Source organism: Nannospalax galili, unplaced genomic scaffold (assembly GCF_000622305.1).
Source record: "Nannospalax galili isolate Female #2095 unplaced genomic scaffold, S.galili_v1.0 scaffold648, whole genome shotgun sequence".
NCBI classification, from domain to species: domain Eukaryota; kingdom Metazoa; phylum Chordata; class Mammalia; order Rodentia; family Spalacidae; genus Nannospalax; species Nannospalax galili.
This window is the reverse complement of record NW_008360311.1, coordinates 4,314,408-4,325,843: the sequence shown is the minus strand read 5'-3', so window position 1 is coordinate 4,325,843 and position 11,436 is coordinate 4,314,408.

The window sequence follows — 11,436 nt, the reverse complement described above, 5'->3', positions numbered from 1 at the left end:
CTTGAAGGCTAGCTCTCATAGCTTTGGAGAGCACTATGCAAGCTGGTAAAGGAGAACATCAATCGATGGTCCAATCCTAGCTTCAAGGCCTACAAACCACATCAATGACCAGCACAGCAAATGGTGCAGTAGTAGCATGTTTATCTTGGGGGTAATCAACAGCTACCTAATTGGACTTAAAGCCCACTCAGTGGGAGGAAACTCATGTCTGGTACTGTAAACCTAGCCAAATACACATGCTGAGAGGTCACAGATCTTAGAGAAAACTCCAAGTTTCTCATATCCCTAGACAAATGGAATTTCTTACCTTGTGCAAAATATGGATCCTTAAATTACAGACAAGTTTCCCAGTCACCACCCATCAAAGTAGTTTCTTTTAAGTAGTTTCTTTTTCAACAGACAGAGATTATTACAGCTAAACCACTGGTCACACACAGAGATTCGCTGTGACTTTCCCAAGCCTAAGTGGCACATCTAGGATGCAGCCTCTACACCTAAGACTCAAGGAACACAGAACAAGGGATGAAGAGAACATTAATACATCTTTCAGTTCTCATCAGTGGAGCTCCCTCAGCCAACAGAGGGCCAGGAACACAAAAGGCCACAAATGGCCAAAAGGCAGAGAATAAAAGTCTATGGAGTGTGGGTCCCTGGACAGGACTCCTATATTGAGGTCTACCCACCCAGGGCTCAGGAACCATTGTGGAAGAAGGGACGGAAAGATTGCAAGAGCATGGAAGAGGTTCATGACTGTACAGATATGGTCCTACAGGTGCCTGGACACAGCATGCATGGTGTCAGCATGCATAAGACCCATGCAAACTTAGGCAGACAGAAACCCAGCACAGAACTGTGGAAATGAACAGCAACCCCCAATCTTAGTCAAAGAATTATTGGCAGCTGATTACTACTGGGTGAGGAGAGACTGTAGATAGACTGACTAAACCCTGGTGGATGAACTTGTACTGAAGGACATCTTGGGACACTAACTTTACATAATAGGCCTTACTACAAATGACGGAGTGTATAAACTCCATTGGGGGGGCTATTGGAGGGCACCAAAGGGGAAGGGGTATAAAGATTGTATTATGAAATACACAAAAATTCAATAAAAAATTAAAAAATAAATAAAAATTAGGGGTAGGGTGTCACTTAGTGGGAGAGTGCCTGCTCAGCAAGTATGAAAGCCTTAGATTTGATCTACAACACCACACAAGTAATGATAATAAAATTTATGTAATTGACACAAAGATAAGCTCAATCCAGGCTGAATCCATTATTGATACATTTTTTTTTTTGGTTTAAAAAGAAGTTAAAATTAATACATATTTGGCTCCTATACTACCATGGGCCCGTGAACTGTGCCTACTGGATATGGAAAAGTTGGCTCTGGAGAGAGGCTATGCTGTTTTTAAGCATGACTGTGGTGACTAAGGAGCGTGAGTGGGTTTAGATTTTAGGGTCAAGCCAGTCTACACTTGGGAGTGACTGAGATAAGCTTTTGAGACTCACAGAATGAATAAAGCTTATGCTGCCAAGTTTTCTCTCTTCATAGATGCTCCTGTTCCTCCTGCGGCTGACAGACCCAGATGCACTTCACTCACTCATAAAGACTGCTGGATAAAGCCACCTTTTATCCCAGACCCTGGCTTCCAGCTGGAATCCCAGCACTTGGGAACCTGAGGCAGAAGGATAAGGCTGGCCTGGGCTACTTAGTGAGTTCCAGGCTGGCCTGGACTATAGTGCGGCACCTTGTCACAGAAACAAAAGCAAATGGAAGAATCTGTTACGATTTTAGAAAATCCCTGAGGTTCTTCTTGGCTCTTCTCTCCTAGGTAGAATACCAGGGACTAATTGGATTAATCCCTTCTGCTGTGTAGACTAGCACAATGCTACATCTCATTTCCATTTATTCAAGCTCAATTTTTGTAAATAGGCTGGGCTATATACTGAGTTTAAAGCCAGCCTAATTTATTTTTATTTTATGTATATGAGTGTCTTGCCTGCATGTGTCTAAGTGCGCCCTGTCATGCAGTGCCCGAGGAGGTCAGAAGAGACCATTGTCTGATCCCCTGGAACTGGAATTACGGATGGTTATTAGCTGCCATGTGGGTGCTAGGATTCAAACCCAAAGCTCCACAGGTGCCTGGCCCATATTCTATCAACTGAGCTCTGCCACGTCCTTTTCTCCCCAGGTCTACACTATGCTTTCTAAAGCTCTCCTCTGGGACACTGCCTAGCACTTATTTGGAGTTTCACCACATAGGACAACTTGGAGGAAGACTAACAAGAACATCTTAGAGAATTCGAGAGGTTGTGCTCAGGCTTTGAGAAAGAACTTGACCTGAAGTGTGAGCTGAGGATTAGGATGGGGGATGAAAGAGGCCCTCGGAGTCTTAGTAGACCTTTTAGTTGGCACAAGGAGAGAGGACTTGGCACCCAGCCTGTGGTGGGAATGATAAGGGCATGTATTTCCCAGGCTGCTCTTGATTTGCTGTTCTCCAGAAGGACCAACAGGCAGGAGAGGGTTGTTAGGGTGGGTGTTACCTCTTACCAGGTTTTTCTAGAGTTTAGAGATTAAGGCGAGGAGCTAGGGGTGGGACAGGGGCTTGGCACAGGGATCTGGTAGACAAAGGTTGACAAAGGACAGGGTGGAACTGATTGGCTCTGGGTGGGGCTGCGTGTGGCTGGCAGGGGCAGATCTGAGGAAGGTGTGCCTTCGTAGTCTAGCCTGTGACTCTGAAGCAGTTGGGGGACAGGAAGGTCTTAGCTGTCCTTGGCTTAGATCTCAGTGCAACCATTTCTTCCCTGTGGCCCCAGCAAAATCAATGAATTTTTCAGACCTGTTTCTCTTTTTGTAACATGTAACCAAAAAACTGGGTGGGAGTGATGAAGGAGAGGACACAGAGCCCCGGCCCTCTTCCATCTCCCTGTCCTGTCTGGCTCTTGATGGCATCCAGAACCTGAGAGGGGAGCTGTGTCAGGCGGGACCAGACTGTGAATTTCAGGGATTGCTTTTTGCTTCCTGGCCATGTTGTCCATAAAACACCCCTGAAGTGATAGTTCATGGCTGCGGCGCCAGACACGAAGGGAAGCCAGGCTGTATTTGTCATCCCAATTCGTTATTACTACGCTCACTTCCTTCTGATTCTAAAAGATAGTAAAATATTTCTGTGGGCTCCCATAACGTCACCAGCCCTGAGCCCTATGCCTCTGTGCCTAATGGGCTCAGGTGTCGGGCCATGAGCCACCACGCAAGCTCAGGTCTTGTCCTTCCTCCTGTGTTTTTGAGTCTTTTTGCAAGCAAGATGGACGGAGATGATGAATTCACACAGGAAGAGGCCTGTGTCTCCCAAGCTGCCCGCCAGGGGAGACACCTGGAAGGCTAGCTCTTGCTGGTCTTGCTGTTTCTTTTCCTGCCCGTACTACTTTTCTTACCGCTGTGACAAAAATACCTGATGAAATGCTGCTAAAATCCTCCCCTGGGGGAGTTACAGCTAACTTCTCCCTCCTCCCCATAAAGTCCAATGACAAACCAAAGTCCAATTCCAGGAACATGTACCCCTGGGAACCAGTCAGCTTATTGGGCTTACTTACAGAGCATGGGTGAGGGGTACTGAGAGGAGCGTGGGTGACCCCAAAGTATCTGCACTGGAAAGTCTTCACCAACATGGATGATGACTTCCTCATAGCCCCAGATGGAAGCCATTCCCTAGTCTTCCCCAGTCTACCCCTTCCCAAGACCTCAGGGCCATGTGCAATGGCTTGTAAATGGCTTGGAGGGGTGGCTGGACGCTCAGGTGAGGGTCCTGTGAACCTCCTGCCTCCTCCTTCTATGAGGAGACGCCGGTCAACAAGCCCAGCTGTGGTGATCGTTTGCAATCAGGCACGATGAACTCATGAAGATGGTGGCTGTTCTGCTCTAGGAGGGTGAGACAGGGAGGTGGATAGTACTGAACAACAAAAACGTCCCTTATGGGTGGGTTTATTTTGGCTCACAGGTTGAGGAAATATAGTCTATTGTGGTGTGGAAGGTACGGCAGCCAGCAGGCCTGGCTGGTCACATAGTATCTGTAATCAGGCGTGCTGGTGCCAGCTGACTTTCTTCTTTTCATTCAGTCCAGGACTTCAGTCCATGGAGCGGTGTCACCCACATTTAGGGTCAATCTTCCCACCTCAATTAACTCAATCTAGAAACTCCTTCACAGGCACCTGAAGAGGTGTGTCTCCAAAGTGATCCTGCCTCTGCCGCCCAAGTGCTGAGATTAAAGGTGTGCACCACTGTGCTGGGCCCCTATCTGTGGTATTTTTGTGGTTATTTTAGTGGATCTACATCTCAGGATATACCTATCTTCTGTAGATGAGAGGTAGTGTGATTGCTTAAATGATAAAATCCCCAAACTTTTTTGTTCATTGAGTACTTACTACATGCCAAGTTCCACTACAGACCAAGTCCCTGTGCCCATGCAGCTTGCCTTCTAGAGGAGGGAGGTCGACACTGAACCAAAATCTGGGCACTTCTCAACAGCACCACTGCTGTTCCAGTCCTCCAAGCTCTCTCCAGAACTGCTGCAGTTCCCCACGGCATCCCCACTTCAGCACCTGTCCCTCGTCTGCTCTAAGCAAGCAGCCACGGTGGTCCTGTTAGGCGCTAAGCCTGATCACACCACCCCACTAACACAGCACTCAGTGGTGCCTCAGCTGGTACAGCCAGTGTGGGGAACCAGAGAAAGAAACAGTTGAGGAGACAGGCATTGGGGAAAGGAAAGCTACCAGTCTGGAGTTGGCATTTACTCTTGTGGATTTGCGTCTGGAAAATTACCAAAGTTTGGATATTTGGTTATGAATCAGTGAACTCTGAGATATTGTGTTTCTCAGATTTTGTTTTGTCACTGTGACAAAATACTTCACCTAAAAATAATTTAAGGAGAAGAAAGATTTTGCTCACAGTGAGGAGGGAAAGGTGGAGCAGAGATAGTCATGTCAAGGCAGGCAAGCAGGAAACAGAGACAGAAAGAGGCTGGAGATAAGATACAGCCTCCAAAGATGTGTCCTTAGTGACCCACCTCCTCCAGCTAGGCCCAGCCTCTTAAACTTTCCAGAACCTCCCAAAATAGCACCACCATCTGGGGACCAATCCTTCAACAATGTGCCTGTGGGGATCATTTCACATTCAAATCATAACAGATGCTTCTTAGAGTCAAATCAAGCACTGGATAGGACTCTGTGACCTCCCAGGCAACAGTCCCCAGGGAGGAAGCTCTGAGCTGACAGCACAGCCAGGAAGGAGCAAGCCTTTAGGCCTTCGGAGCCAGCACTCCCAGAGGCAAAGGGAATGGGTGTTTTAGTCCCTAAGGGGTCTGGATGGTCCTCAGTGGCCACTACATCCACAAACCATCCCATGCACCTTTCAAACCCAATTGCTTTTTATAAGCTCAATCCTGGAATAAATTCTCCAAGCCTGATTGGCCCTTTTCCTTTGAAAACTTACAGAAGGTCAGTGGGATGAATTAGCCAATCTTCCTTCCTCTCCACTACTGCCTCTGGTTTTGAAACCACACCAATCCTCTCTGAAGCATTCTAGAGTCCACTTGCCCTTCACCAGCACCTCTGCTATTTCAAGTGGCCCACCTGATGGTGTGACCCAGACTTCCATTCCTAAGCTGTGGAGCACCAGGCCCTTCTCAGATCAAGACCCTTTCCAACTGTTAGGGTTCATATCTACAGCAAACCCCTCCCCAAAGAGACAGGGCCTCAGGGTTTTGCAAGCCCTCTGGCTGTTCTCTCCTGATAAGCCCCACCCCCCAAAAAAACTTGTTCCCTGGGCTCTCTCTCTCTTTTTTTTTTATTTCCCCTGCCTTCTGCATTCCCCAAACCCCCTATACCCCCTATAAACAACAACAACCGCCCCCCTGCAACAGCTCCTCTATCCCAAAGGGGAACTGTCCTGTGCGTTTTTCCTGCCAATAAACTCTATTCCACCAGAGCTCCTGTGTCCTGGTGCTTTCTCCTGATTTGGACCCCGATTTTTACCTATCATATGGTGCTGAAACCCGCCCGAGACCCCTGGGACCTGCAATTTTTGGGGAATCGCACGCAAAGAACTCTGACAGGACCGGGCTGGCATTAGTGGCCCTTGAAAACACCACTGATTTGGCTTTGAGGTACACTCCAATGCTTCCTTTCCCTTGTTCTCTCTCTCTGCCTTCTCTCTCTTCCAGCCTTTTTCCTTATGGCCACTACCCCTCTCAAACCTGTTGTCTGTGTGTCCTGTGTATCCCTTCTGAGCTTTGTCTCCATGGTCCAGAGTCTCTGTTCTATCCCTACTCTCTGGAACTCCAGAAGGAGGCCAACCCTACAAAGGCACAGGCTTGACCTGAAAAGGTGGCTAACTGGGAAGGCAGACTCTGGAAGTCTCCACTCTCCTTTCTCTCTCGAATTACTCCCTCCAGGCATCTAGTCTTCACTTTCACTTTCTCGTGCTCCATGATTTGGAGTCTCTCTCTCTCTCTCTCTCTCTCTCCTCTCTCTCCTGCTTGCTCACTCTTGCTCTGGCTCTCGCTCCCACCCTCCTTGGGCTCTTCTTCCATCACCTTCCACTGAATCTCAGAATAGCTCTCTCTCTCTCTCATACACACACACACACTCGCTCTTTTCTCGTCTTGCCCATTGCCCTTCTTTCCGACTCTGCGTCTCTCCTCCATCCCATTCTCCCTCTACTGGCTGGTCGTGCTACACTCTCCTCGCAGGGCTTTCTGCTTGTCTCGCGCTTGCCTTAAATCGCACTAGTGTTTCAGAAAGTCCTTTCCTTTCTCTGGTTACGGGACGCTGTTTCCAGGGATGGGGACACACATACCTTCCTATCCAGGACAGGAACTTGTCTTTTCCCTCCCTGGGGATCTGATTGCAGGATGCTGCCTCTGGGGACTTGGGGTAAAAAAGCTAGTTCTCAGGCCTGTCCCAGGAAAGGACGCTTTCCTTGGTGAAACTGGTTGTGCACCTTCTCATTTTTGTGTGACCTATGCCAAATCCTCCTCCTGCTCCCTCCTGCCCATCTCTTCTTCATGTCCTATGCTTTCCTGCCCAGACTCTTGACTGCCATCCCAACCTCCATTCCCGATGGAGAGAGGATCCTCATTGTCTTCTGCTTGCTTGCTCAGTTCCTTCTCTGTCTCCTCTGGACTCTATACATAATCTGTCTCTATGGGGACCTCTTAGTCTATGTCTGGGGGCCTCATGCCTCTTGCTTGTCTTCTTAAATTCTTAAAACAACTAGGACTTTCAGATACAATCAGGCCAAAGTGCTTAAAGTTCCTCTGCACCACTGCTTGACCCCAGTACTAGTTAGATAATGACTCTGGCCAGACACCGGAATATTTTAGACTTCAATATTTTGAAAGGTTTAGATAATTTCTGCCATCATAATGGCAAATGCGTCTGAGTGCCCTTCTGTCCAAGCCTTTCTTATCTCTGTGCTAATCCCTCCCTCTTGTCTCCTGTTCCTCCCATCAAGATCTCCTCACCAAGGCTGTTTCATAGGACCCCAACTTGCCACTTCTTACCCTGGGCGGCTCCACTCCCCTCCCTACTTCTTTACCTAGGCCTTTGTTCTTCACTTTTTTTCCTAAAGCTTCCTTCTCCCAGCCATGTGGCTGCGAGTCGGCCATGGCCACTTGTCTGACCTCCATGCAGTCTCTAAACCTGCTCCATGGCTTTCTTTCCTTCCCACCACTCACCTCCCCAAGGCAGCTGCCAAGATGACCAGCTTGCCTGCCCTGAGGATTTTTCTTAAAGATTCTAATAAAATTGCAAAAGTTTCCGGTTGGGCCCATTCTTAAATTCACCCTCTAGGGGACCGTCTTTCCCCCCTTTCATACTGGCAACCTGGATAGGACCCCAGAATTCTAATAACTTATTTATTGGTTGGTCATGCAGAGATTTTCAGGCACACACTGGATTTGGCTCTTAAGCAGCAGGTGAACTTCCTTACCCATTTTGCTATCTTGCCTTGGGGCACTGGGGTTTAGGCTGAAGTGGCTGGGCGGCATTAAAGAATTTAAGGCGGCTTGCCCCACGGCCAAACGGAAAAAAGATTTTAAATGCCATTTTTTCCCCCTAAACTTTTTCTCAGGCAGAGGCTCAAAATTTTAATGTTAGGCCCTGATGGTCACCAAGCAAGCTGTGCTCAGACCACGTGGTCCTGAGGCACCTGCTTTTCTAACTAGATCTAAGCATTTTAAATTTCAGTGTACATATAAAGTCATATGTTGGGCAAGACATATGCTTTCAGAACAACAACCCAGTGACTTATGTGCTGGACACGCACCCTGTTCCTCCTGCTGCCTTCACGAATTTCTTTTCCAGCACAGCTTCTATCTAGAAATGAAGAGATCTGGAGAACTTTGCTTGACATCACAGCTACAATGCTTAGGGAGAGGCATGGATTCCTGTGTTTGCTTTTCTATTTGGGGGATATATATGTAATCTGAAGGTACTTTCTCCCTTTATATCAAGTCTAACCTAACTGGGGTGCTTTGTAAAAGTAAAAATGGTTGCTGTCTACATTTAATCTGTGAGGCATGTGAATCCCACAGGGCTTATATCCTGGTGGGGGATGGGCTTGTTTTATTATGGGACTGTGCTCACTAACATGGCCATGTTGCCTGGTGGCCATCATGGCTGCTGACCTCACCAAGAGGGAGGCAAACATGTGACCTGGTCTCCACCTTGGTTGATGACATCATCAATATGGTGGCAGTCACATGGCTTTGGTTGCCATCTTGGACAGTGACATTTTCAAAATGGCGGTGACCTGTGTGACCTTGCCGCCATCTTAACCCAACCATATGGCAAGATTCAAAACAGTCACCCAGAAACTTACCAGTACCAGGGGTGCCTAGGAGTTCCCTGAACTGCAGATGTTTAATCATATGTGCTAATTCTCTTGCAATTTATTTGTTTTGGTTTCTTGATGGGATCATAGAAGAGCAATGCATTTTATGTCAGACTAAGGGAGTAATGCTGGATCTCCACAGTGAGGCTTTAAATTTTAACACTGTTTGGGCCTGTTTCTAAAGGGGATTACTTTGAGTTTTAACTTCTTGTATGGTATATTTATCAGATTTTTAAAAGATGATTATTTTAAGCCAGGCGTGGTGGTGCACACCTGTAGTCCCAGCACTTGGGAGGCAGAGGCAGGCGGATCTTTGTGAGTTCAAGGCCAGCCTGGTCTACATAGTGAGTTCCAGGACAGCTGGGGCTACAGGGAGACCCTGCTTCAAAGAGACCAAAAAAAAAAAAAAAAAGATGATTAAGTTTTTATATTGTTTGACATATTTACTGATTTTAAAAAAGAATTAGTTTTAGGTTTTGACACGGTTTGCATGACGAACATTATTAAAAGGATTTATTAAATTCTGAGCAGGGTTACAGCACAGTTCTCCCTAAGTGATTATGCTGGAGGTTGGGGGCCAGTTGCTTCTCTTGACCTTGTGTTTATATACCTGCTTTGATAGACCACTCTGAACTATAAGGTCTACCTGGGAACCTAAAGCACAATGTGTACATGGGTAATATTAACTCATTTTAATATCTTATATAATAAGGTGATGCTGTACAGTACTCTTCTGAGTCAAAGAACTCCCATCTTCATGACTTCAGCTGTTCCTGCTTATAAATGTAGGACCCTGAGACCCTCTTCATTCACCCGCTACCCCCGAATCCCTCCAGACCCCCACTAATTGCTCTTTTAGCTTCTCTAAAATGCTTGGCTGCTGCTTTAGACATGCCTAGACATAACCTGGCATGCCCTGATCCCCGCCTGCTATTCCCCCCCACTCCAGGAAACTATAGATTAAGCAAGCCCGGGCATGAAAACTGCCCTATAAGGTAAAAACGGAGACTCCTGGCCCCACAGATAACAGTCAGCACATTCCACAGCCCTGAGAATAGCACCTACCAATAAGAAACTTCCAGGGCTGCATCTTATACATCCAATCAGTTTAAAATTATGTTGGTGTGCGCGGGCTCCTTGAACCAACCAAAATGTATCTTCGGTACCCACCTCCTTAAAACCTATAAAAGGCTCCACTCTCCCTTACTCTGGGCTCTCAGCACGGATCCGTTGAGTTGGTGAGGTCTGAGAGCCTGAGCTTAAGCCCGAATAAACCATAACCTTTGCTTTTGAATTTTCAGTGGGCTTTTTGGGGTCCAGTGGATGAGGTACAACATTTGGGGGCTCGTCCAGGATGCCCCCAGAGACCCATGAGAGGAACCAACCCCAAGAGGTTTGTGATCAACCTGCTGGGTAAGTTTTTGTAAAATTGTGTTTGTCCGCTTGTCTTTTCTATACTTTCCCTTTGGTTGCGGCCATCTGATCTCAGTTTTTTTGTCTCTGGAATGCTAGCAAGGTGACCTGGAGGATTTGGGAGACATCCCCATCCTCGTCAGGGTGGGTGTTCCTCATCGGACACCCCACCAGGACACTAGTCCATCTGAAACCTCAGAGGACCTCGCGACTCTGTTGGGACACGCGCGTCCTATCCGTACAGTCTTTGGCATAATAGAGCCGGGGAACTCAAATGGCCGAGAGTCCAGACCATCTGAAAGCTGTGGTAGTTTGTTCTGGGCCCTCTGTCTGTGTCGTTCTTTTGTGATCGTCATTCTAATTTCTTTGTTGATGAAATGGACGGGACTGATAAATACTATGAGCAACACCCCATCTTCCCCTCTAGATCTTACACTAGTCCACTGGGGGGATGTTAGACGATTGCCCATAACAATAGTGTAGATGTAAAGAAAAAGAAATGTACAACTTTATGTTCGGTTGATTGGCCCTGCTTCAATGTTGAATGGCCCCCTGAAGGGACTTTTAACCTGAGTTTGATTTCCAGGGTAGAGGACCACGTCTTCTGCCCATGGATGGGCCACCAGGACCAGATCCCATATATCGTGACCTGGCGAGGCCTCATCGAACGACCCGATGCCCTCCCCCCACCTGGGTCAAGTCCTTCCTTCCCCCAATTAATCCAACTGCTCCCCCTCTACCTTTGCAGGTCCTCCCTCTCAGACCAAAGGCGGAAGAGAAACCCATTCTCCAGGGAGGCACAGAGGAGAACAACATCTTTCCCCCACCCTACTCCTCTCAGATGGGCACCCTGCCAATGGCGCCACAAGTGCAGGCCCCACCTCCTAACCCTGAGGAGCCACCATTGCCTCCACAGGGGCCTGCGCAGGCTACATGGAGCCGGAGGGGGGCAGCCCCCCAGCCTGACACCATTGTCCTCCCCCTCCGGCCGGCGGGGCCCCCAGACGGAGAGGGCAATCAGCCCTTTCATTACTGACCCTTTGCCACCAGTGATCTTTACAACTGGCACTCACAGAATGCGCCTTTCTCTGAAAACCCCAAGGATTAACTTATTGGAAACTGTTCTCTTC